The 27,801-nt window shown below is 35.8% G+C and overlaps 1 long non-coding RNA gene across 1 annotated transcript in view; it reads right to left on the minus strand.

Moving 5' to 3' along the window:
- The window catches only part of LOC139793156 (uncharacterized), a 569,166-nt gene that overhangs the window by 181,279 nt on the left and 360,086 nt on the right, over positions 1-27,801 (minus strand). The gene's annotated exons all lie outside the window — the stretch shown is intronic.

Consider the following 27,801-nt stretch of genomic DNA (forward strand, 5'->3'; position numbering starts at 1 on the left):
GATACTCATCACCTTTCAGTAAAGCAAGATACTTGAATAGAGCCACAGGATGTTGTATTGTTCTCAGTTTCCTGGGCTTCAGAACACTTCAAACTTGTTTACTTGAATAACCTCAGTAGAAGATCAGACTTGTTTGACTTCATGCCTCCCCATGCTGTCCCCTAAAATTACTGTTGAGCTCAATGTAGCATTTATTTTGCTTGTTCTGTGTTAGATAATGAGAAAGAAGGAAAGAAAGCAAAAAACCCTCAGGACAAAAATCTGTTACTCAGTCTCTGAATACGTTGGACCAAGCTCAAATCACAAAACCTTTAACATCAAAATTCTTAAAAATGTTTAAGAATTGCGAAAATCTAAGAAAGACAGATATTCACATTGAATCTTTCTCCTTGCAAGAAAAAAAATAAAGAAGTTACTCTGCCTACACTGAGGAGTCACAAGAAAAACTTCAGTCTTTTAATAAGTCTTTAGATAATAAAGGGGAGAGTCAAACCCATTAGAGGTTAAGCCAATAAGAGGACCTAACCTTTCATTTATTGAAGTTAACCTGGAGGATATAAATGAGCGTTGGAAGTTAAGCATACTCTTGGAGACAAAAAAAACCTAAAAATTCTGATTTCATCTTGATAGTCTGACTGGTGGTGTCATTCAAGACCACTAATAATGAGATTTCTGGTATTACAATTTAAACAGCAGTGAGTGTTCACAGAATGGAATACTACTAGTTTAAGACTCAGTATAAAAAAAAAAATGTATGTTCTAGGAAGGAATGCATTCACTGCTGTGATAAGAAAATCCCACCAAATAAAATAATTTCTCCTGTAAAAATTGCACAGAGCTCCAAATAAAAAGCAGAGAGGTATCAGTGCAAAGTCTTAGCCATAAAGAAATAATAAATTAATAACACACCAAAATGGAAAGCGTGGAAGAAAACTCTCCTTGAAAGTGATAAGAAACAATGTGCCAAGCTCAACTTCAGAAGGGATAGTAATAAAATTGTTTATTTTGCCCAAATCAGACCAAGTTTAAAATCCAGCAAACCCTACTGCCATCAGAATTACACAGGAACAAAAGATAAATAAAGACTAAGGTACAGAGTGGGGTGGGGTGGAGCACGCTTTTCTAACAAACAGGTAATGCCTGTCTGTTTTACTAATCCATTTTCTAGTAAAAAACCCAAAGAAACTAACAAACAAGACTGAAAAACTAGATCTGTAGCAGTGGTTACCAAAACATAACACCACACACACACACACAAGAATTTGTGGTATTTTTTAAATCCCCCACCAGTTTATAGTAAATTATTTTTATGGTGATAATGGTTTCATAATAAGATGTGGCTAAAAATTTTGCCTCAGTTTTATCTCGAATAATGAACCACTGCACCATTTATCTTTGCACTTCAAAGTGAGGAGGAAGAAAGTCGTCTATCTTCCTGAAGCAGCTGAAATAAAAATAGCTTATTTTCTTTACATTATTATTTATCTCATAAAAGTCCCAGTTTTGACTTCTCCCAGCCTGCCACATCAGCATATTTCATTGAATAGCCAGCTGTGACCTCAGTGCTGAGAAGAAATAGGTTCACACGAACGTGGAGCCAGTCCAAAGTCCTGACTGTAGATAATGATCCTAATTAGCCATTCCCAGGGGAATGATGTGCAAAGAAGCACCAGTTTAACACTGTTAAAATTATTTCCAGAGTTCCCAGCATCTTTGCCGAAGGAATCAATAAAAAATGGCTTCAGAAGAAAATGTAATTGCTTTCAAGGATTAAAATTTTAATCATGAGTATTCAATTAGCAGTTAATGTTGAGATCCACAGTTTAGATTTTTATGCAAATGTACCGTTCTTATATTCAGTCTTGAAGATAAAGACAGTTCATAGCTAATGTAGTTCTGTCTCTCAGCTCATCAAGTCAGTGATAATTTACTTTGAAGAATATTTTACACTTGCTACATTTGGAAGTGTGGAAATCAGTTCACTTTTTCCCCTCCTACTGTAATTAATCTTTGCATTAATAATGTGAGACAGCTCACAGCATTTTCCTTCATGTGCATCTGCTGGTTTCCAAGAGATCTGACCAATATAAGATAAATAATAGATATTAACTGTGGAGCCTGAACTGAGATTTGTAACAGCTTCTTCACACTTACTTCTTTAAGAGCAATCCTGGAAAATCCAGAACTAAAAGTTGCACAGCTGCTAAGAATCAGATCTTAGAATCTACTAATAAAAATGTCAGAACCTCTCTTTTAAACTGTTCTCCCAAAACATTATGTGTTCTGAGAGCAGGGAGCAGTATAGCTTGCACACAAGTAGATGTAGAGCTACTCTATTTTTTTTTTCCAGCATTATGTCACTTTCTTTTTTCAAAATCCAGCTTCAGTTATATGATACAGAATTTTGAATTCATGATTACAGATAAATTTCATTATCACATATTTTTAAGTTAGAAAATCTTACACTTACATTTGCTTGTTGGAGAGGGACAATATATCAAAAATCTGTTAATTTAAAACTCCCCATAGGGCATGGAAATGTATGAGACTATTTCCTTGCTTCCATAAAGCTTTTGATTTTCTGATATATATCATAAAATATGCTATTTTGTCCCTGCAGTGTAGTCAGTACATATCAGAAACTCAGGGAAATAGTTAAATAATTTAATTTCTCCTAAAAAACTGCAGGCAGTGACTGTTATAAATGGCACAATCTATTTTTATGTAGCATCTAAGACAAATAGATTTGTTCAAAGGCCTGAACAAGTGAGAAGAATTCCACTGGAATTGAAAAGCTTTAGACCAGACCCTTTTCAGCCATCTAAATTATGTTCCAGTGTTATTTATGCCTTAGTGTTCCCATTTTTATTTAGAAATCTGACATGAATATATGGCCAAATGTGTCAATGTGTACAAGTAAACTTAAGCTGATTACTATCTGCTGACAATTTGATCTTAAAGATCTCACTGTCTATGAAAAAACAACAGATTAAATTACTCCCCTCAAATTAAAACAAAACAAACAAGCAAACATTTCCCTAAATATTACTTGAAAAAAATGTCAAATTAAACATACATTAAAAAGTTTATAGGGTCATCAGCATTTTGATCTCTGCTTTTTTTGCTAAGGAGGTAAGTGCTTATAAGCACTTAATAAGGCTGATCAGGCATGGAGTTTATCTACTCCTGGGTGTTACTTGTGCCTTATTTAAATAAGATCCAACACAATAACCACCAAGGCTAGTAATAGTTTTAGCTGGTTTGGTTTTGGTTTTTTTCCCCCTCAAAATGAACTGTTACTGATGACATATTTTTGTGCCATTATTTTGGAAAGGGAGACTGGGTGATACACAGAATGCTGTATTTCCTGGCCCAAGTGTCCGTGAGGTTATTTTGGGGACAAGTCCCATCATCTGACTCAGTTCTTTCTGGGGTGTCCTATTGCCACAGAACTTGCCCGGGATGGTGTTTGGGGCAGCTGTGTGGATCAGAGGGTCTGTTTTCATCCACCTGCCAATTGTCTCTACCATAGTCACATAACACTGTGAATATCTGCTATGTTATCTTCCTCCTCCTTCTCTGTCCTAGGTGTTCCCTCTGTTTCTCTCTTTTTTCCCCTACCTCATCTCTCTGAACAATGTCGTACGGTATGGAATATCCCTGTGGTTGGTTTGGGTCAGCTATCCTGGCTGTTCTACCTCCCAGCTTCTTGTTGTGAGTGGTACATGTTTAAACATGATTTTCCTAATAGAAGACTGCAGGACATGGAACAATTTACTAACCTGTAGAAATACCTATGCAATAACTACGATTTTTCAGTAGTGATACCTGTGGTACTCAGTACATCATCTTTTGTACTTTTGTAAACCGTATTTCGTATTGTGAAAGCAACAATTTTTTGTGTCAAATGTGTTCTGAATTTTTGTATTACAGGGAGCAGTTTCAAATGAGGTTTTCTTGGTCTTTTTGCAGAAATTTTAACTGAATGAGTTGTACTTTCAGATTATAAATAACACAACCTAGACTTCTAAATATACTAACATAATTCATTAGAGGTAGGAAAGAGAAACTGCAGCATTTATCAAATTTGCTTATGTTTATTACACATTAGGAAAATGGTAATCAGAGGTCGAGTGATATTCTATAGTTTAATAAGGAGCAACAGATTATGTTAAATTATTTTTATTATGTGATGAAGACCATCTTTTTTTTTTTGCTCATCTGGACCAAAAAGCAAGAATTTGCTACCAGTGATTTATTTAGAACCAGTACTCTGTTTTTAGGGGAGGCATTGTATGCTTATATTTTGCATATCAATTGCCAACTCCTTTTCCACAAAGGAGGAGCTCCACCTGTTTGCTTTGAGTCCTTTTCAACCTCTGTGGAAAGTTTTTTTTTTCCTTCCTTTTCCCTGGAGATTGTTTACTTCTTATCACATAAGAGTTCTGGTGACCGAGTTTTGTCACTTAACAGATCTGCAGCTTTTTTAGTGCACACAGAGAGATCTAGCCAAAGAAGCTGTGTTTTTCTTCATCAAACTTTTTTGGAAAGTATCTTGTCTGACTATGAAGCCTGCTTCTCCCTGGGGCTTTTCTGAAAAACACTCATTTTTAAGTGAGTCAACACCAAAAGAAAAGTTTGGAACTTTTTTTTTTTTTAACTCCCTTTCTGATTTTGTGCCTCTAGAAATCAACAAGACCTCAATTGAGCCTTTAAGGTACTGCTCCATGTTGGGGTTGTTGTGGATTTTCAGTTCTCCATCAGGGGCTCTGGGATGTATTATGCCTGAGGTAAGCACAATACTCTGCACAACTCCTAATGCGTGGTGGGAGCACTGCCTGGTGCTGCCTTCCCTAATTGCTGCTCGTGCTCCCCTTTCCACAGCTGGCACTTCTGATGATTATTGAGTGGAGACCATGACCCCATTTCATCTGTGCCCCTTTTAGGTTTGCTACTGTTAGGAGCACCAAGCAGAAGCTTTTTATGGTTTATTTTTATTACACATATGGTACATGTCAGAGACTTACAGTATTCTGCTTCCCTAAAAGAAGGTTCCTAAGAGCTTTGCTGATTCACTGGGGCATGTATACATTATTAGAGATTTAACTCTAGTACTAGAACAATTAGAGCTTACGAAACAGGCAAGCAAAGGAGCCAAATGATTTATTTTTTTTCTTTTCACAGCTCATTGCCCTGCAAAATGTCAACAGTAGGGAAAAGCTCTAAGTTGAAGGCTTTTAGGTTCCTCTTTCTGGATAGGCACCCAGGTAAGTCACTTTTGGACATTCTCTATCCTTCTAAAGAAATGTTCTAGTTGATATTGCACAAATACGTATTGATTTATTTTCAGTTTCAACAATTATAAATAGAAGTATCTGTTCAAACATTTTAGACTCTGTTCATAAGAGTAAAGTAAGTTCAAATTGAGGTACCATGCTGCTCTTTAAAGCCATCAGAACTAAATCATCGTACAATTCAGAAAATACATAATTCTTTTTCTGCCACAGGAAAATAATACTTATGAAATCTATCAGAAACAGCCAAAAATAAGTAAAAACTGGCAGGCTGGAGGTTTTGTTTTCTTGTGTGGTTTTTTTTAAGAGATTTGGGAGTACTCATTAGCTTTTCTAGTGTTTGATATTTATTTATGTCTCTTATCACTTCACACAGAGGGCTATGGCATGTTTTAATTATGAAGTAGAAAAAAGGGACTGAGCTCGGAAAAATTAACAGGACTTTTTTTATATATATATAAAGGAAATTCTTAGCACACATGAGTGTTGCGGATATTTCTGAGAGGCATTAATAACTTGATCAACTTTGACAAGAAAAGAGCCAGACATCTGTATCTAATAAATAAATAAGTATATTTTAGCCAGAGAAAATACTGAAACAAACCAATGAAATAGGATGCACCCGCTAGGAAACTGAAAAGTTATTAAATCACTTTCCCTGCAGACAACTGACTTTAGCAAAGACATTCATTTCCCATGGAAGTTGTTTATGTTAAAAAGAATTAAAAAAAAAAAAAAAAGAAAGAGAAAAGCAAAAAGAGAGATCCATTTATAGACAGCTATGGTCTATCCTGCCCCTTAACCAAAACGATGGAATCACTCGCTGTGTGAAGGAGCCCATGCTGAGTGGATTTTGAGAACACAGCTGATCTGGCATTTGTGGAGCTGGTGCCAATGCTCAGTGCTCTGCCCTTCCAACATTCCTTCTCAAATGCTGACAGTTGCTCCGAGCCCACAGTGTGCATTACACCGAGTTTGTGCAAGCAAGCAGCTTGTGAATCGTGATGACCTAGGGTGAGAAGTGCCCTTATGGAGTTTGGTAACAGCAGCTATTCGCTGTCTTACCTCATAAGTGGCTAGAAACTGACTTTGAACTGTGAAGGAATGTTTGCTTATGCAGGAATGATATCCTCAGAGGACCTGTTTTCCTTGAGTGTAAAAGATTGTTTTAATAACAGATACAAGTTCTGCTCAGAAAAGATATTTTAAAACAAGTTAGCTGGCCTTTGAAGCCACAGATACATTTTTGGATCCAGATGTTTAATAAGTGTATGTATTTAGCGCGATAGATGTACAGATAATAACAACAACAATAATAATAATAATAATTAATAAATACCTTGGTTCTTGGATTTGTGAGAAAAGCTGGTCAAGCAGTTCAGTAAATTACATCCCTTTTCATTTAGTGAGTCACTTGGCAATAATTCATTACAGTTTAGTTAGCACTACAGATGATGCATTCCTTCTCCCAGGTGACTACTTTGTTCTAATGATCATCTTCTCTAGAAACAGTCTGATTTCAAGGAGAAGCTGTCAGATCCATGTTAGACCCTTTCAGAGGAACAGGGAATGAGAAAGGAAGAAAAAGCAGATGGTAATGACAGAGGCACAGAATGCAACAGCTTTGAGTTCAGGTTTTATGTTCAATCTCTTGCCCAAGTCTGTTCTTGAATGAGTTAATATTTATTTATGAATAATCAATAGTAAGGGGAAGACAGGAGAAAGATCTAGGCCTGTTCTTTTATCACAAGAGGATACCAGAGTGTGTGTAGGAGTTCAAGCTCTTGTTTTTCCTTAGAAGAAAAGTGGATTGAACCTGCATTTCTGACTCCTCAGACCTCTGTGTATTGGCTATAAGGAGTGAATCTCTCTGAGCTAGGTTGCCAAGATTTTATATCTCATGGAAATGAAAACTGTGTTTCAGTCTGTGATCTGTTTATTTTCTCTCATATGGATTTGATATTACATTGTTATACCACAGATTCTTTGTTGGGAGTTTTTAAAGTCCAGTCATTGTCTGCAATCTCAATCAAGATATCAAGTGAATTTACGGTTTTTCTTTAAAGGTGTAACTGGAAATCAATTCCATATAATAAAAAAAACCACACTTGATATTCATCAATACATATATAGTTGGTGAAAATAACATAAAGAATTAATGTTTCACACTGTACATGTGCCATGAAAATATGTTGGCATTGGAAAAAAACCCTAAGGACATGAGAAAAATGTGAATATAAACAGATCTAGGATCTTAATTATTTGTAAATTCTAGATTTTTAATTATTTGTAGTATTACAGTTCCTTCTAAATTAATATTTTAAGGCTGCTCTTTTCTTAGGGTGACTAAAAATACCCTAATTTTCTTCTTGTTTTTAGTAAAATAATAGAAACATAGTATGTATTTTCTATTAAAAAGTAAAATACACTCCAGTGTGTATATATATATATACACATATATATATGTATATAGCTTATTACATGTGGAATTGTATGTGCTTTTTTAATATTTGGAATACATACAAAAGTGGAAATACTAAGGCACTGACTGAGTGAAATAGTCCTTTTGGGGGGGAAGCAAAACAATATCTGCAACAGTGGGGGAGTGGTATTGTAATGAATGTTTCTACCAAGAATTTCAACATGTATTATAACTGTGCTGTGTGATTACACTTCATACAATCCAAATATGTGAGTCTCAAGAGGAGAATGCCTTGTCTGTTTTACTGTGTCTGGTTCAAGCTAAGATTTACCATACCCAGGCAAGGGGGAATTGAGTACATGTGTATTTATCCTTCAGAATCTTAGTTCTTAGCATCCTATATCTGCCCACTGGAAGCCTCTGTGTGGAAAAAACTAACAAAGGTTTGTTTGTTGTTTTTTTTTCATATTGCTGAAAAAATTTACAAAGAGTTTATGTTACTGTTAAACTGCTTTAAATTTTATTTTATAATAAATTACAGAGCTGAGGCCTTTCCCCTGGCTTCCTCTGGGATAATACAGTAATTTTCTCCACAGTATAGATTAATGTGACTTTGAGGCAAAGCCTCCAGTAAATCGCCAGAGAAATATTATTTTCAATGGAGTTGAGCTGAAGTACCTCAAGCAAGGTCTTTTAAAGAGTGGGTGTATTTACAGTTAAAATGCAATATCACACCAGTGCTCTCAAACCAAGTGGATAGAAATTATAGAAGTAACAGCTGACATTTAGATTCTTACTTGGGGATGCAATGGATGCTGGCTGTTCTAATTCCCGTTGCCCTTGTAATTGCTGCCACAGACAGTCTGATCACAGGTTTGTGGAAAGTGGTTTGTCCTCTGAGAAGCAATGTTTAGTTGTGGAGAGCATCAGTATTTCTGTCTGAGTTCACAAAACCCAGCACCACCTCCTAGAACTCAACTACAGCCACCGGATGCCACATTCCAAGTTGTGTTTTATAATCCCCAGTACGTGGGAACATAAGAGGTAAATAACATAATACCTTCTCTTTACTCTTCTTTTTTCTTTTCTTTAAAACATATTTTAAACCTTTTTTAAGCTTATTTTTACATACACGTTGCAGCTCTTTCAGTTTTTACTGATGGAGGTAGGAGGTTTCCAGCAATCCTTAGTACTTAAAACAGTATTTGAATGATATTTGGTTTCAGGTGATATTGTCTGTGTAGAATCCCTATCTGGTCCATAAACAGCAGAAGACTTGTTCAGTACTGAGTATGGTTGCAGTTAATGATGATTTATAGTGTTCCCTATGCCAACCTTTTGTGGGACAATATAACGTGAGGAAATAAATGGCATGTAGGGAAAGGAGGACACCTGAGTGAGAAAAGTCAATCTGAGTTTGGAAAAAACAAAAAATCTTAATGTTAATTGGTGCTTAAAATAGTATCGATACATGATTTTGCTATTTTTTCACCTTAAGCAATGAATGAACTTTAGAAAAACATCCAGTGACTGATAAAGGAAACGTTGTGCAAAGTTAGAAACACATGAAAGCTATCAGGAAGCAAACATGAAGGAAACGATTACAGCGTTTCCTAATAGCTTTGATGTTAAGAGTATTTGAAAAGAAGAAAGCTACCACGGTTGAAATTCTTATATTCACCCTGATTATGCCTTCCTAGCGGCCAAAAGGAGCAACATAACAAACTTTAATCAGCTCTGTGAAGTTTACCTTAAAATAAAGTACATCTAAATTACCATCAGCTTCAGAAGCTGGAGTAGAAATACTTTGTCTTCTGCAGTGATTTCAAGAATAAACCTGGAAGCATTTTAAAGGAATCCCTATAGCTTTAGGAATCTCCTGGGGGTACCTGGGCTACCAGACACCAGAGGAGAAAACATAAACATGGCTTGGAACAACATCACCTCCCAAGCCATTCCATTTGTACAGATCACACTTTGTTTAAAGGTGGCATGGATTCCCCATACTCAGATATTAAAACAAAATAGAAAAAGTGTATTTTGAAAGTGACAACATGCTTTGTTGTGGATATTCTTATGCTCATTTCAGGTGGATGCAGGCAGGTAGTATGATTGGATCACCATGAGTTTCTATCTCAAGCAGAAATTATGCAGAAAGAGTGAAGAACATTTTAATTTGTACTTTTACTATGGTGGGTTCAGCAATTACTTAAAGCTTCAGAAGATTCAAAGCAATTTTCCCCAAGACAAGGCTCAGACAGGGTGTTTTACATCTACTTTAACCATATATTCTAATTTCGATGCTTCAATGCATATCTGTAGCCATCCTCAAACTAAGCTACTAATCAGAGTCTGCAGGTGGAGGAACATTTAATTTTTTTTTGTCAGCAAAGAAATAGATTTAATCATGTATCTTTCCTGTTTAAAGATTTTTTTTTTAAGTCCACACCAGCAGCTTAGGGTTTCAAAGCTAACTTAAAATAGCAAAGGCAAAACAGTATATAAATTTGAGAAAGAAATGGAGTTGCTTGTCTACCTTTGACTACTTTGCTTAAGATAGGGGGAAATGTCAGTGTTTTAAATGAAAATACCAAATACATAGTCCACACACAAAAAAAAACAAAACCAAAACCAAAACCAAAAAGTAAATTCAAGGAGACTGGCTTTGAAAAGCATTAAAATAGTTGTTTACAGTAATAATGTTTTGCCTCAATTTAAGAATATTGATAAATTCTGGCCTGGCATTGACTGAGGAACTGTAAAGCTGGTTCTGTAAAGAATTGACCACAGTCAGAAAAAAACTAACCAAGTCAGAAATCATGTAGTAAATGTTCTAGTTCCAGCAGTTTATTGTGTGCAGTATGAAGGACTAAAGAGCTACAGTGAGCCTTTAAAGCTTTTACAGACAGACCTGAGATGATAAAAAGAGGTTTTAATGTTTTTGCATTTCAGATTTCAGATTGTTTTATTTATCATGTTAATCTGTTGCTCTTTACTGTAATATTAACCTTTTTTTTTTCTCTGTCTTTTTTTCTTTTCTTTCTTTTTTCCTTTTTTTCTTTTAATGATGGTACTAGGATGTGTAACATTTTAAATGTTTTTTAAGTCACAAAGCCAAGATGGCACTACTATTTTAATGTTAAGATTAGACAACTAAACTAGAACCTCAGTTCTAATTTCATAGAATAGCTATACAAAATCTCATAGAATAGCTAAAAATAAGTATATGACTCAGCATAATATACATAGATGTCTTTATCTGCAGTGTATCTCCAAGTACCTTGGCTCTTTTTTATTCACTAATAAGATATTAGAAAGATTCTGAAGCTGATGATTAAATGTTTTCTTAAGAAGAAGAAGAGAGAAAATTAACAGTCTGATGTAATTCAGTGAGCAAAAGCAGGTTTTTTTTGAAAAAAAAAGCAAGACGGTCAGTAATCAGTTAGTGTTGTCTGAAGGTTGCAGCTTTACTGTTTAACTTGATTCATGTTTTTTATTGTCTTCATATAGTCAAACACAGAGACCAAGTTGCTAGTTTTCCAGTAGTAAGTTCAAAAAAATTTCTAGAATATATTCTTTGTTCTATCATATCCTTCATAAGCCAATTAAAAACCAAGGTAGTGTCTGTCAAAAAAGACTTCTCTTTGTCATGCTTGTTCTAGTTGGACAAACACCTCCTCTGCTTATCTCTACAATTCAGCCTCTTGATTTAGTTGCAGATTGTGTTCCAAATAATCAATTAATTCAAGAGTTGGTTCACTTCTGCAATGTCTGAACAGAAACCAACTATCCCTGTACAAAAGTCAGCCCTAAGGAGAAGAAACTACGTGGCCATAGCTTGCTTCACCTTTAAATTCTAACAACAAAAAGCGTATCTATGCTGCTTTTTGCAGTTTTATTTCCTTCTTTTATACCTGAAATACTAGATATATACTTTTGTATCTGATACTAGATATATACTTTTGTACTGTATCCTGTCTGTTCTCAAAATCAGAACTGCAGTTCATTTATTTCCAAGCCTCTCTGTTCTGGTGCTTATGCTTGGATTAGTTATGATCACTCACCAATGTAAGACAATCTTGGTAAAGCAGGTGATGCTTTGACTGTGAGGAAAAAAATTTTTCCTTCATTTCTGTTCACTAATTGATGATTTTTTTTTTTCTGAGTTTGGTAGGCCTAATCCTCTCTTCTAATTCAGCATTTAGGTATTGATATAAAGTACCACAGAAGTACACAGAAGTAATTGCAACTGGAAACTAATTTTTTTTATATTTACGTCTTTTTTTCATTCAATTATTTACTCTCTTCTTCTGTGAAAAACTGAAATTTCAGTGCCATATATCTGACAATCTCTTTAATGCTTTGGTTCAATATGCAGAGGCAAACAAAAGTGGGGCAGCAGGAGCTGACAGATTTCCACATGTGCCCAGAGCAACATATGGATCAGCAGAGTTAAGAAGCTTTCAATATTTCCTGTTATCTGTCAGTTTTCACTTTATGCTAGCACTATATATCAAGAAACTATTTCAGAGTGCTTTTGTCTTTTTCAGCTGTGGGATTAAACTCAGGCAGTAGCTCCTATATTTGTAACCACTCTGCAGCAGTGTTTGCTGGAAGAGCCCTTTGTGGACTCATCCTGGTTTGACCAGATTGCTGCTGAAAGCTATCAAAGAGCTGTCAAAATCCCCAGTCCTGGCTTTACCTGTCCTGTGGGCATTGACCAACGTGATAGTTACTTCTGTTCACAGCTGCAGCTGCAGCTTTTCCCTTTCAGGTCCCCAAACTGCTCTGCAGCGGGGATGGCAAAGCCTGTCTGTTCTGACCTGTAAAGCTCCTCTCATTTCGTGCTGCCTTTGTGCCCAGGAGAGGATGTAACACTGGAACAGCCTCTGATTAGGCACAGGGCCCTGGAGAGTGGCTGATTCTGGAGCAGGAACACCAAAGCCAAAAAAAATATTGATATCTAACACAAGGATTTGAAATCTAATCAAATTTCAGTAATATCAGCCTGTGACCTTTTCTCTTATTAGTGAGTTTGTGCGCAGCTTAGTCCCTGGGTCCCTTACAATTTTTTGTGTGCTGGTGTTGCCTCCAGCATAATTATTGGAAAATTTTGAGTCTTAATTGAGTATGATTGAATTTTGATATAAATCATGTGTAAAGTATGTGAGGAGAAAAGCATGACTGCATTTTATTGGGGTGGGAAAGGACTGGGTGAGCAGGCTTTGTTGCAGGACATAGAATTCTGATTTTTCATTAACAGATTGTTTTAATGTAGTTCCGTGAACAGGAATCTGGTGACATAAAGCCATGTGGTACAGCACAGGTTTCACTTAAAATCCATTAAATGTATCATAGTAAGGCTCCTTGCAGCACTGGAGTGGAAGCTCAGATAACACTATCTTTTATAAACCGTATATTTTCAGGTATTTAATGTAGCCATGAAACCTTGCTTTGGGCAGAAACTTGACTAGCAATGTCAAAAATAGACTTAAAAATTATTTTTTACAAATACTTTCCAACAAGTATTGGTATCATTTCATAAATTGTATGCTCATGGACTATAATAATTTGCCAAATGTTTTGATGTTCAGTTCATACTAAAATTTCAAAACTGTTGTTGTCTTCCATATATATTTTTTTTATTGCTAAAAATGCTTCATTCTTTGTATTTAAGCTTACTAGCTAATTGCATGGTAGATGCTGAAATAGTTAAGTCAGTTTTTCCATATGAATATTCTAATCTCTTTTCATTTGCTTTACAAATTTTTTGGAAGTTGGTGATATTTTTCCCTCGGAATTAAATTGCTTTTCATTTGGAGTAAGGATGTATTCAGATGATGCATTATGAAACACCCAGACATGGTGTTTCATAGGGGGCTCCAAGGTGACCTTATAGCAACCTTCTAAAATCTGAAGGGGGCCTAACATAAAGCTAGGGAAGGGATTTTTACAGGTGTCTAGTGAGAGGAGAAGGGGAAATGGTTTCAAGCTTGAAAAGGGGAGATTTAGGTTAGACATGAGGAAGAAATTCTTTAACTTGAGGATGGTGAGGCACTGGCACAGGTTGCCCAAGGAAGTTGTGGCTGCCCTCTCCCTGGAACTGTTCAAGGCCAGGATGGATGGGGCCTTGAGCAACCTGGTCTGGTGGGAGGTGCCCATGCAGAGGGGTTGGAACTGAATGATCATTAAAGTCCCTTCCAACTCTAGCCATTCTATGAATCTATGATATACATATACACTTCTAAAGAAAATTAATTTAAGAGCATGTAATATGACTTTCTAAATCTTATTACCATACTGAAGTTTATATGGATAATTCTTTTATAAGGTCATGTTAATCGTGAAGCTTTGTTTGGATTATAAGAAAAATCTAATAACATCAGCAGTGTGTGAAGTGTGTAGGAAGAAACCTTTTCTGTTTATTCTTAAGTTTCCACAGAATTATGGGAAATGACCTGCTCAGGACAGCCTCACACCTAAAGGGGGTTATTGATAGACATTCATTGGTGATGAAGAACCTGTCACCATACATTTATAGTTTCTTTTAATACTTCTACTTTTTTGTGTGTTGTGGGATGAGCTGTATTCTGCAAGACTAAGATTTCTGGAGCTTCATTTGTTCTCTTTTGTTTGTATTCACAGTTTTTACTAGGAAGAGTTTCGGATTTCTGATTCCATAGGATGAAGGAAGAATGGGACACTGTAGGATGAGGCTTTGAGCACCCTGATCTAGTGGGAGGTGTCCCTGCCCATGAAGGGGGGTTGGAATGAGATGATCTTTAAGGTCCCTTCCAACCATAGCCATTCTATGATTCTATGATTCTATTATTCTATGAATTAAAAAAAAGAACCAGTTATTTCAAGCCATATGTTTAAAGCTATTCAGCCAGGTGTAATAAAAATGTTAAAAAGAACCAAAATGTTTCAAATAAATGAGTAAGAAAAGGTGTCTATAAAAGGTTGGATTTTAGATCCAACCTGTGCTGTCCTTTGCCTTTTTCACATGATTCAGTTTGTGTTCATCACACCAGCATTAGCACAGACAAGAAACTTGTCTACCTCAGATGAACTAAAAGCATTTTTCCATTTTAGTGAGGAATTTTGTATCATTTCCATTTTAATCTCATTTTTAAGTATGTCATTACTTTATAGTGCCCTGGTACAGCCTGAAAATAAGATTCAGCTTTTTCTTGAGGCCAGCTTATGATGCCATCTTGCAAATTCCAGCAATTGAGTATCTCTGCAGTGACCATCTCTTACAGTTCACAACATATAGTCTGCATTTAGTGTAATCAGTAATATGGTGATTTCATCTGGTGAAGAAGGCTTACAGGACTTGCAGGACATCTTGCAGGACTCTAAGGAAAGGAGTTCTGTGTCATTCATTAACAAGATACAGTAAATTAACTATTCCCAAATATAACTATAGAGAGGGTGAGAAGAAAAAGCATATAATCATGTATCCAAAGTCCTGTGGAAAAAAAATAGGATATTGTATGACATGACACAAATTGAGACACTATTAATCTGAATGTTTTGAGGGATGGGAAATATAGTGTTATTAGCACCAGATAATAGTATTAATATTCTTTTGCATAATAATACTAATACTACTGCATAGTATTAATATTCTATAGATGTTGCCTAAATATTGTTTAAATATAGTGATGGATTAGTTGGGAAGAAATAAAATATATTACTTTAGGCACAGCTTTTCTGTCTTGTGCTTTATACAGCATTTAGACTATACTGCACCTAGCTGTTGGATCAGGTTGATATTAAGCACAACTAATTGAGTATGTTTTTCTTAGCAGGTTACAACTAAGCACAGAATCATTGAATGGTTTGTGTTTGAAGGGACCTTCAAAGTTCATCTAGTCAAACCCTGCCATGGGCAGGGGCACCTCCCACTAGACCAGGTTGCTCGAAGCCCCATCCAACCTGGCCTTGAACACTTCCAGAGCCTGTGCCAGTGTCTCTCCACCCTCACTCTAAAGAATTTCTTCCTTTATCTAATCTAAATGTACACTTAGTTTAAGATCATCTCTCCTTGACCTGTCACTGCAAACACTGGTAAAAAGCTTCTCTGTTTTTCACATTAACCTCCTTTATGTATTGAAAGGCTGATGTAAGTTCTCCTTCTCCAGACTGAACAACCCCAAATGTCTAAATTTTGTTGTCATGTCTTTCTTGTACTGGAGGACTGAGAACTTATCTTTAACTTTGTGCTGGGCAAACATGGAGACAGACAGATGCTGACCTGATTGAGCACCCCCAGTACTTATGGGGTTAAACAAGGCTTGAAATGGAACCTACATATGCTTCTTTCCAAGGGATCTAGAGAGCCCTTTGAAGTTCCAAGATGTTGGATCCATCGCTCCATTTGGACAGAAATTTTATCTGCTTTCTGTGTTCCTTTTTTTGAGCTGAAATTTGTGCAAGGACAACTGGGGAAACAGTACTGAAAGAAAGTACTCATTACCTTCCCAAGCATGTCCCAAATGGTTAAAATGAAAAAAACTCTGTTCCTAGCTCAGAAAAGAAGCTGGTGTAATTGTATGTAGGGCAGTGCTGTGTGCCACAAGTCATATAGCACATCACTGCTTTTGGCACATCTTGAAGATACCTGAAGGACTCTGCAATGCATATGCAGCATATATAGTATTTTGTATTTCAGACTGCACAATTTTGTTCCTTTATGGCAGTTTGTTGGCAATGTCCTTGCTGAGAAAAAAATATAGGAGGAATATCAATCCAAAACATATCTTTTTTTCAAAGGGATTTTAGTTACTCTGGGATACTTTGATGTCATAATTTCTGTGGCAAGCTGTGCTGTGCTTTCCCAGCAGACAGAGCAGAAGGTCTGGAGCAACAAGACTGTCTTTCCTTTTGATTATCCCAAGTGCTATATTGAAATTACTTTAATGCAAAGTACACATTGAAATTCTGCATTCAAGCTCAGCTTTTTGGAAAATACACAAATTCTTTAAACATCACCTTTATACACAGAGGACTACCATTAAACAAATTAACAGCTCTTCTATAATGTAGGGTTCCATCTACTGAATTTTTTGAGAGGAGCTTTAAAAAAAAAAGTATTAGGTAAGAAAAACAGACTAATGGGTAAAATCTCCTTACACATTATCAATATAAAAGCTAATCTCTTTTGCCTCTGGTAAAATCACTATTCCTAGCTTTCTTTTGAAAGAGCTGTTAGATTTTTCAGAGTCTCAAGGAAAGTTGAAACACTAGGTGATGACTTGGCTGGGTGACAGATGGTTCACCTGTTTTACTATGTTATGCTGTTCCCAGTGAGCATGGAAGATTATATATCACATTTGATGTTGTACAGTGAATTACAGATTACCAATAAGTTATTAAGAGACTTGTGAGTTGTTTGGAGGAGCTGGATTAGTTCCTGTCTCTGGTGCTGAGTGAGAATTAAACTGCTCTCTGATGGCAATGTCCCTCTCATGTCTATTCTCTCATATCAGTGAACATAATATCATTAACTATAAGATCTTAAATCCCACTGCCTATCCTCACTGTCTCACTTCATGAATGTTTTTTCATTGAGTGTAAACATCCTCAAGTTATGTTATTTCCTTTATTTGCTTACCCCAAGCGTTTTAGCCTTATAATTTCAGTCAAAGACCTTCTTTTCACACCCTCCTCCTCCAGTTCTGTCTAAGTCATGAAGCTATGCTTTTTCTTTCACAGAACATGTGCTTCCTCTTTCCCTGCCATGAGGAGCTGCCATAGTCAAACATTTATTTGCTCTGTGTAAAATAATTTTTGGATTGTTTATTCTCTTTCAGCACGAAGGTTGGTTTTTTTTCTCATTAATGATTCTGAAGAAACCTTTCTCTTTGCCTTATGATGTCTGAGAAATCAAAGATTTCTCTGTCCAAGGACACACAGTCTATCAGTCTTGGCACACATTCGTATTAGTTTGTGAGTCTGAAAATATTTCACCAGATCTAATTTTTCATTCTCTGTTCTGTTCCTTTTTTAACTTTCACTTTCTGCTCTCAAGAGACTCTTGCATTCCCAGAGTAACATAAGCAGACATATTCCTCTATTCTGTGCTTCTTTAGCAGGCTATTTCACAAAATAAATTTCTGGAAATTAATGCTGTCCAAGAAGAGCCTCAGCTAATAGTTAAATTCTTGGGGGAATTTAAAAAGTTTTCTTTTCCTTTTCCCATTCTTAAGTTTGCATCCAAAAATATATAGTTATAAACAGAAGTGCACAGAGAAATAAACTGTATATTCCAGCAGTTTCCTGAGAGATCTGATATCATTACAGTGATTGAATGACAATTCTGACTTTGTCTGCAAGTGCAATTGTCCGGCTCTTTTAATTTCTTTGACCTGTAGCATCTATAAAAGAAAATTGAAAGAACCAAATGTTATTTATTTAGCCTGGAATTTTATGAAATAGCCCTTTCGATTACATAGCTCAACAGCTTAGAAGGCTGAAGCAAAAGCAGTTTTGTTGAGATGTTTTTAGTAATAAGAGGTGCCAACCTGCTTGACTGTATGAGGAGTATAGCTAGACTGTACTATAGAGGTATGGTCTATGCTGGTTTATTGATGCAGGAAGCAGCAGGGTATGTTCAAGTTAAACAGCTGTTTTACTGAAAATCCATACCTTTTGATTCCCTAAATATTGACAACTGATTTTGTCAGAAATGTTACTAAGTATCTCCTCAAAGTCTGTATTACGAAATGTCAATGAAAGAAGTTCGTCCTCTGGCTATGCTGGGTGTAATACTGCCTCCTTTTATCTTTGTCTCTCACGGGTGAGAAGGTTTATTTTTAAATATATTGATGAGCTGAGAAAAGTTACATGAGGTGGGAAACCTGGAAGAGGCCATAATAGGACAGGAAAGCACAAACAACCTGTTTCCCTCTCTAGGCAACGAGTAGAGGACTTTGACAGAAATGAGTACTTAAAAATACTGTTCCTCTAAGTTATTCCTGCAGATAAAAGAAAAGACATATAGAAACTTTTTAGGTAACATGTAAGTTCTTATCTTAAAGGTTTTTTGTTATAAGAGAACGTATTAAAAAGCACTGGAATAAACTCAGGAACTTTGTTTCTCATAGTAGATAAATGGAAAAATCATCTTCAGAAAGAAAAGAAAAATAAAGTGTGTAGTAGAGAAAAATATTAACAAAAAACTTTTGACGGTTTGATTTCCAGTAATTTGACATTAAAATAATAATACCAGTTACGCTTCTACATCTTGTGGAAGGGTTGACATCTCAGTAGAGTCATGAGCTTTTCCAGCATCATATATAACTCAGGGATCTTCCTCTAAAGCAAGGATAATTAACAATGACATTACTTGTGCAGGAATTTACTTTTTAGTTTATCATATTATACATCTTCAGGTTATGTGTTACTATAATGGAAGTAGGCTTATTAATTTCTTGTCTTTCATCTATACTAGCTGTGGCACTTAAGCAGCACTTACTCCATGGTGTAACATGCAGCTAGTTGTGTACTTCATCATCAATCACAGCATTTGGCAGTGTTAGCTAACAGATAGCAGACATGATAAATGGACAAAGAGCAACATTAAGTTACTGGAATTCATCCAAAATAAACTGTCTTATGCCACAAACCTCACATTTGAATCCAAATTAAAATCCAATTTAAAAGGAACCTAGATTAAAAAAGCTTACTTAATGCCTTTAATTTGCAGAACTATTCCATTCCATTAAGCAACTAATTTCTACCTGTCAGATACAGAAGAAAGCAGTCCCTCTCTGGAGGAAACTTCCTACTTGTAGTAATTAGGTATAAAGAACCTGGGATGATGCCTATACTTTGATAGTTGCCGGTGCTTAACCCTCAGAGCTCATCAACCCATGGGTAAATGCAATTGAAGTGTCAGCTTCAATAGTTTCACGCTACAGAAGCTAAAATGAGGTTACATATTTCATAATTAAATATCAAAATTACTTTAATTTTTGTTAGAGAATCATGAAAGGTTACCTTTGTGAAATCCATGTATATAAATCCCTTTTGTTGATCTATTATTCTAATAAGCTTTTAGAGACACAATGAAGAGGTCTTGATTACTATTAGAAGACAAGCACCAAGAGAATCCAAGTAATGAACAACATCAATGCATTAATAAACAACACAAAGCTAACAACAGTGCTGACAAAATAAAATTGCTCCTTCTGCAATTCTGTTTGGATTGCAGCTCCCATTACCTGTTAACTTTCTCCATAAGAGCATGGGCCGTATTGGTAGGAGAAAATGAACCATACAATATACTGGAAAAAATTTAACAGCTTACTTGTCACGTAAAACTACTTCCTTGTGTTTTCTTATACACAGTGCATTTTTTTTTTTTTATTTTTTTTTTTTTTTTTTTAGAAAAAAAGAAAAATATATATTCATCCAGATTCATGTTTTGAAATAAAGATAACCTGGGTTTGGATCAGATGAAGCTTGAATTAACCACCCTACAGATAACAGCAGGTATGCTTTTATATTCTTTTACAACTTCATATATTTCATTTTAAAGGCAGAACCAAGTGCGGGGAATTCATGCTGATTTATCACATTATTTCAATTTAAATAAAGACAAATTGTGAAGTCTGTAATTCAAAAAGGTTATAAACATTATGAACTGACTTGCATGTGTATTGGTGAATCTTGGGAAAAAATTATTTGGAGTGGAGGAAAGATTGGCTTTATTTTCTTGTCTCATCTCTGGAGTATCTTCATTTTCAAACAACGTGAGCATTAAGCTGGCTATAAGTCCCTGTAGGAGTGAACACAAGCTTTGCAAAGGTTAAGAAGGAAAATCTCTGTAAATCTCAGTTGTTTAAGAAAACAGAAGCAACTTCTGATTCCATGTAAGAAGAGGAAAAGTCATTTTTTTACATTCCTGAAGAGTTCTTTTTATTAAAGTGCATAATTATCTTGAAAAAAAACACTGATATTAGATGAGCGCACCACCAAGAATTCCACAGCACACTTTCAAGAATGGCATATTTTGAAAACAACAACCTTTTATTTTACATTTTCAGCAGTGCTTACCATAATATTGTTAGCATTTTAAAACTTGTTGCATCAGTTGGGGGTTATGATCCCACAGCATCAAATTAGCATAAGCACAATTCTCTTGTATACAGCCGAGGACAGGAGGGACTTGTCAGGAAATTATGTCAGTGAGAAGTAATTGTTTTGTCCTAGAGGGGAACGAATTCGGAAAAGTTTACCCCAGATTATCAGGAAATGTGGGATGCTATTGTGCTTTTGCTCGAATTCTTGAGCCTCAGATATTTATAGAATTTTTAAAGGCTACACTGGCTGTGATGTTAAAGTAATCATTGTTGTTCTATAAAACAAAATGGATTGATATTGTAAATACTGAAAAAATGCAATTAAAGCCCAAGATATATTGTATGCCTTGCAGGTGAATTTTACATATAGTAATATTTATTCTAAGTAACCCCTAAATTTGAAAAGATCTTTTTTTTTAATATATGAATATGAGTATATCGGCATCATGTAACTGAGTTAAACATATCTTTGTCAACATGTTCTTCCACCAAGAGAGTCCAGTTGGCAGTGAAAAACACATTTTAAAAAGCCTCAGGTTGCTAGACTGGAAAATATGTTTCTTTAAAAAGAATGGAGTTTTTTATTTCCTAAGCGTGGAATTTGTTTTTTGAGGGAGCTATGAGAGCATTCCCAGTGCTTGCTTGTAGTCTGGAAAACAAATATCACAGGAAGAGCATATCCTCTTGAACAGAAAGAGGAGATACACACTTGTGGAAATCATTATGTCTTAAGATGAGATTTCAATTGCCACAAAGTTATTTTAGCTAAACTCCTCTAAAACTAAACCCAGTATTTTCACATAAGACAAATATTAGTTTGTTTGTTTAATTAACTTTTGAATTATATCAGCACCAATTTTAAGAATCTACTTTATTACCTATACAATCTTGAATATTTCTACACTACAAAGTGTTTATCTTATTTAAACAATATTTGGTTCCTAATGAAAATAGTGAATTTTCCCCTTATGTGGGGATAAATGTCAGTTCTTTCTTTTGTCTTGAAAGAAACACCCATCTAAACATATTAGAAGATGGAGAAAGAACTGAGAAGGATGGCTAAGACCGATCTTTCAGATCTCTTAGAGATGACAGATATTAGCAATTCAGAAATACTTTTATAAAGAGTGCCAGATATCACTGTGTGAAGTGACATGATACAAAAACACAAAACAATGAAAAGCACAAAAATATTAAAACTAATGAATATTTACTTTTTTTCATTTAAAATGTTTCAGTTTAATGAAGGACAAGAAATTTATATTGAACTGCCACAGATTTAAAACAGGCATCCAAATACCTTTTAATTTTATATACATAAAACCTCTGGAACCAGTGAACACTGTATCACCTGAATCAAAGAATTTCATGTAATTCATGCAATGAATGCGTCATTTATAAGGAAATATTACTTTTAGTTATCCTCCAAAATTATCTCAGACTCAAGAAAAATGAAAAAACATGTTTATTTTGATTTCACTTACAACAACATTTGTGTTAAGTAACAATATTAGAAAACAGATATTGGAAAATGCTAACAAAAACTTCATTCAAATTCATCAGCTGACCAGCTATGGTCAGTGTTGGAAAGCCTTTTCAGTAGTAAATGATCAGTGATCTATATTCTCATCCTGTGGTATTCACAGTCTGTGCCTGCACCAAATAAAAACAAAACACTGAGCCACTCCCACCATATGGCCTTTGTTCATAGCTGTCCTAATGTAAAAAAAATCATATTAAGACTATGGGGAGGAACAGAATTGTCCTTGTTAACTGATAAGGTTAAACTTCCTTGACCTCTCTCCTAACTTCTTTGTTGTGTTTGGGAGTTTCTAGATGCTACCTAGAGAAGGAGACAGACATTTCAGTGGCCAGTTGTAGAAGATTATGAGAAAAGCCAGTGATGAACTAGATTAGGAACCTTTAGGATTATTCACCTAGGAAATTGGAAAAAGGCTTCAGGGATGTGTTTCCTTCCCTGGTCGTCCTTCTCCTGTGATTTGTAAGCCCCACCCAGAGATGTTCCTTTGAAGCTAGCTTGATTGTAGCTATAGCTCTGTGTATTTTGCATGTAATCATGCAAGTCTTGAATTAAGTTTATTTTTTACCTGATATCTCCAATTTAAAGAAACCAAAAGCAATACACCCTGATTTTGGTGATCACGATTTATAATGCCCATTCATATCCCAGATTGAAGCTGTCTGTATAAAACTTTTTTCCCCCATAGCTTTATTGTTCACGCAGAGAGTAAATTTGCTATAAGTATTGTATTTTCCTTCCATGTTCTTCTGACTTCTTGAATACAGCGGGGAGAGGCTTCTTTGCAGTTTTTTAAATACAAGAAATGACTTGCCTTTTTGTGTTGTTTGCTTCTCAGAAATTGGTGTATAATAATAACTCAGTTAATCTTTCAGGTCATCAAGTGAACAATGCATTGAACCTGTAACTAAAATTTTCCTTTTTAGCAGTTTTGGGAAATGTTATTAATTTAACAATCAAGAAGAAAATAATCAAATGTTATGATCAAAATTATCAGCTGTTGCAATTTAAAGCAAAGATGGGAAAAAGCTAAAATGATCTTCAAACACATTTCCAGAGCCAAGCGCTTATTAATTTTCTGAAGAAAGTTATTCTCTTTGTGAAATCTCTCTGTGAAGATAATCTATGATTAAGTTGCTGTCCTGGTTTGGGCCAGGATAAAGGTGATTTTCTGTCTTGTACTTTTGCTTTTAGCTAAGACTCTTGTAAGTAGTTGCACTTCCTGAAATTAAAAGCAAGTTTCTCAGACAGTGTGTGCTTCTAGGACTGATAACACTTGATGTTTATAGTTACTGCTAGAGACTGGTGTGCAGAGCCAAGGACACTGCTCAGCTCTGAGGAAAATTTTACCCTCCAGAAGGGATAAAGAGGTCCCACCTGCAGCCCTCCCTTGGGAGAAAATGGACAAGATAGATGCCAGAATTGACCAAACAGAGTATTCCATCCCATATACCTCATCCTCAGTATAAATTTGAGGGATCACAAGGGCCAAGCCAGATTTCCTGCTTCCAACTTCCGGCTGCCTGCCCTTCCTGCCTTTCCTGCTTCCCTTCCTTCACCTGGCATCCTGGAAGGATCCCGTCCGTTCGTCTGCCTGTGCTCCTGATCCGTGCCAGCCCTTATCTGTGTGTTCCTGCCTCCAGTTCCCAACTGCTGCCGACTCCAGGAGTCCAGCCTGGACTTTCCCAGGGCTGCCCTGCAGCCTCGGTGGTGATGTGAGTTACTCGGGGAAAACGGGGGAGGAATGTGGTATCCATTTTCCTGTATATTTGTATATATTTAGTAATTTTTCCTATTTATCATTACTGTTTCATTAAAGCTGTGTAGTTTAGTTTCCAACCCATAAGTCTCTCTCCCTTATTCTCTCTCCTTTCTTTACCAGGGCGAAGAGAGAGATTAATAGAGAGCGTCTGTTACTCGGTTTAATTGCCGGGCCAGTGTTAAACTGTGACAGTTGCACAATATAAGATAAAAAGCTATTGGCTTTAATAAATATTTTTTTAGTGATCTCCTGAATCATGCAGGGAAAGGCACACGTGCACATTAGACTACAATGAGAAAGACTTTACATAACATTTAATGGCTTTATCTTATTTCTTTAATTCTTTCAACATTTCTTAAGAGTTCTTAAATGCAAGAGGCAGAAGAACAAAACTTATGCACGTTTAAAATTGATTTACAACAATAAGAGAGAGGAAAGATTTTTTAAAGACTAGTTGAATATTTGTGGCTAGTTAGAAGGTATAAAAAGATATTTTAAAGTAGAAAATGCCAAATAGATGTAAATGTTACCTAGCTACACAGAACTGACATCAAAAAGCTAACACAAGATTGTCTCTAGAAGAATTTCAATTAATATTAATATCCCTAAACATATAATTCTTGTGATATTTCAGTCAGAAGCTCAATGAAAATTTTTCAAATTACTGATGTTCTAGAATCATCCTCTGCTATAGTCAAGTGTACACACATGAAACTAGATTCCTGCTTCAATTTCATTGGCTACAGCAATACTGAGTGCAGTTCAGAGAATTCTGATAATGATGCACATTTTAAATATGCAACTTTTTTTCAGAATACCTGGATGCACAATCTGATTTATGTTGGTAAATATTTATGGTAAATTGTTGGTGTAGATCAACAAGATTACTTGATTACTAAGCCTTAATTAAATAACATGGTGAATGAATGGTAAAAGGTCATAACACTAGGTCTAAATACTATATTTGAAATCTTAGCTTCAGAAACATTAGACCACTATTGTGTCTTCTAGGCTTCTGTGAAAATCACCATGGACTGAAAATAGCATATTTATACTCAGAAATGCAGTTATCTTTAATAAATTCGAACTTTGATTTATTTAATCCAAATAATTTTTTGTTCTGTCTAATAAAAATCTTCTCTGTATAATAGTGATCTCATATGGTGTTTTGCTTTTTTATAATTTAATTGACCTAGGATTTGGAGGACTCTGCAAATCTGCCAAACAAACTTGTTCTTGTCTGGTCTCAATAAAAGGAAGAAGGACAAGAAAACTGCTGCTGGAAAAGCCTTATGGGGCTTAACAAATAGAAGACTAAAAAAATGTCCTATGAAGTGTAAGATAATTTATATACACATCCTCAAGAATAAACAGAGTGATTAACAGGTTAACAAATTTTTGCCTAATATGGCTTAATTAAAATTAACAAAAATCCAAGATAAAAGATGTTGTAATATCAAATTTACAATTGAACTTTATAGAAAAAAAAAACAACCAACCAAACAAAAAACACTTTTAAAAAATGTCTGCTAAAAATTAAAACCCTATTCCATTTTCCAGGGTTGCAAAGAGTCAGAGAAAATGGAAAATAAATAGCTGCAGATAGTATTTTTAACAGAGACTTTAAATAGTATTTCTAAAGCGGCCACACTGATTAGAGGATGCCTATGAGAAATGATAGTTTTATAATGCCTAACGTATTTTACATATATAAACCTACTTTGGTTTATAGTTGGTTTTGAAAGCACCAGCAAAACACCAGAAGCCTTGTCAGGAGCATAGCAGTGTTTCCAACACTTTCATAATGACAGTGAATACTGAACAGAAAAGCTGACTATAAGAAATAATCTGGAAAAACCCCCAAACATTTGTTTCTGCATGTAATATTGAGAAAAACTAGTTTCACTACAGTAGAGTGCCATGTTCAGGATCAAAGTGTCAAGTACAGTTTTGCATTTTAATGTTTATGTATACATTTCACTAAGCTAACAAATAAACATTCAAAATGAGTTGCTTTATTTATGTTCTATCAAATATATGATGGTCTTGGAATCACATCTTACAAAAAAGTACCATGTTGTCATAGGCAATTGCCATTTCTATCAACTATGCTGATGCCATGACACTTACTATTTTTTGAAATTACGTTAAATGCAAAAATAAAATGCATGAAGTTAAATGTCACACCTTTGAAAATGCTTCGTAGATCAATATGATGCTTGATCTATGTAATACCACTAGCATAATCATCATTATTATGAGTCTTACAATGCATCATACAATCATATAATGGTTTGGATTGGAAGAGACCTTCAAAGATCATCTAGGTCGAACCTCCTTCCCATAGACAGGGACACCTTGCACTATACCATGTTGCTCAAAGCTCCATCCAACCTGGCCTTTAATACTTCCAGGGAAGGGGCATCCCCAACTCCACTTGGCAACATGTTCCTGTGTCTCACCATCTTCTTAATGCATAATTTCCTACTGTCTAACCTAAATCTCCCCTCTTTCAGTTTAAGATCACAGTTCCTTGACCTGTCACTACAGGTCCTGGTACAAAACATCTCTTAAGCTTCCTTTAAGTATTGAAAGGCCACAAAAACGTCTCTCCGGAGCCTTCCCTTCTCCAGGATGAACAACCTTACTGCTATTTCATCCACGAGTATTAAGTTCTTTTCTCTTGGACTGCCAGTCATTCCCTATGTACTGATATTCCCCAGTACTGATACTGGGGAGTGCCCTGACCTTGAGTTCACTCCTCAGGCCTTTCAAGGTCTCTCTGCATGGCATCCTTTCTCTGAAGCATATCAACCGCACTACTCAGTTTGGTGTCATCTGCAAACTTGCTAAAGGGTGCACTCAGTCCTGCAATATCATTGATGAAGATATGAAATAGTGTCAGTCCCGGTACAGACCCTTGAGTGACAGCATCCGTTATTAATTTCCACTTGGACACCGAGTCATTTACTGAAACTCTTTGGACACAGTCATCCAGCCAGTTCCTTCTCCATCTAAAGTGGATTTCTCTTTTTAAAAATGTGCATCATATGCCCTTTCTCCAGTCACTGGAGACTTTGTCTGACTGCCATGACTTTTTGAATATGATGGAGAGTAGCTTAGCAATTACATCTGCCATTCCCCTCAGGATCTTGGGATGTAACTCATCGGGTCCCACGGACTTGTGAATATTCCTCAGGTGGTCTCGAACATGAGCTCTTAAAATGGGAGGGACTGTGTTCCCACAATCCCTGCCTTGAGGTTCAAGGATTTTAGAGTGGTGGAATGAATGCTTTTAGGTGAAAACTCAGGTGCAAAAATTCTTGAGCATGTCAGCACTGCAGCCCAGGCTACCACCAATCCCTTTTAACATGTCTCCAAGGGATATATAGACTCTTTTGATGGTTCTAAGTTGCCTCATCACAGTATCATTAGACCCTACATGGCACAGTAGGAGCAGATGATAATCTGCAAATGATAATTTTGTAGAAGGCAAACATCTCTAGATAAACTGTCTGGATGACAAATGGATGCACTGGTACCTCTCAGCAAGGATTCTCCACTTAGTAATGCCATATGTGCTTTTCTATTGGCACTGGTTCTTGGGTGGGGGGATTTACTGGTGTGAGTCAGCTCAAGTTTGAATTCAGGCCTACCTTCCCCTTGAGAGCATTAAGACTGAGCTGTAA

Source organism: Heliangelus exortis, chromosome 2 (genome assembly GCF_036169615.1).
Source record: "Heliangelus exortis chromosome 2, bHelExo1.hap1, whole genome shotgun sequence".
In the NCBI taxonomy this organism is placed as follows: domain Eukaryota; kingdom Metazoa; phylum Chordata; class Aves; order Apodiformes; family Trochilidae; genus Heliangelus; species Heliangelus exortis.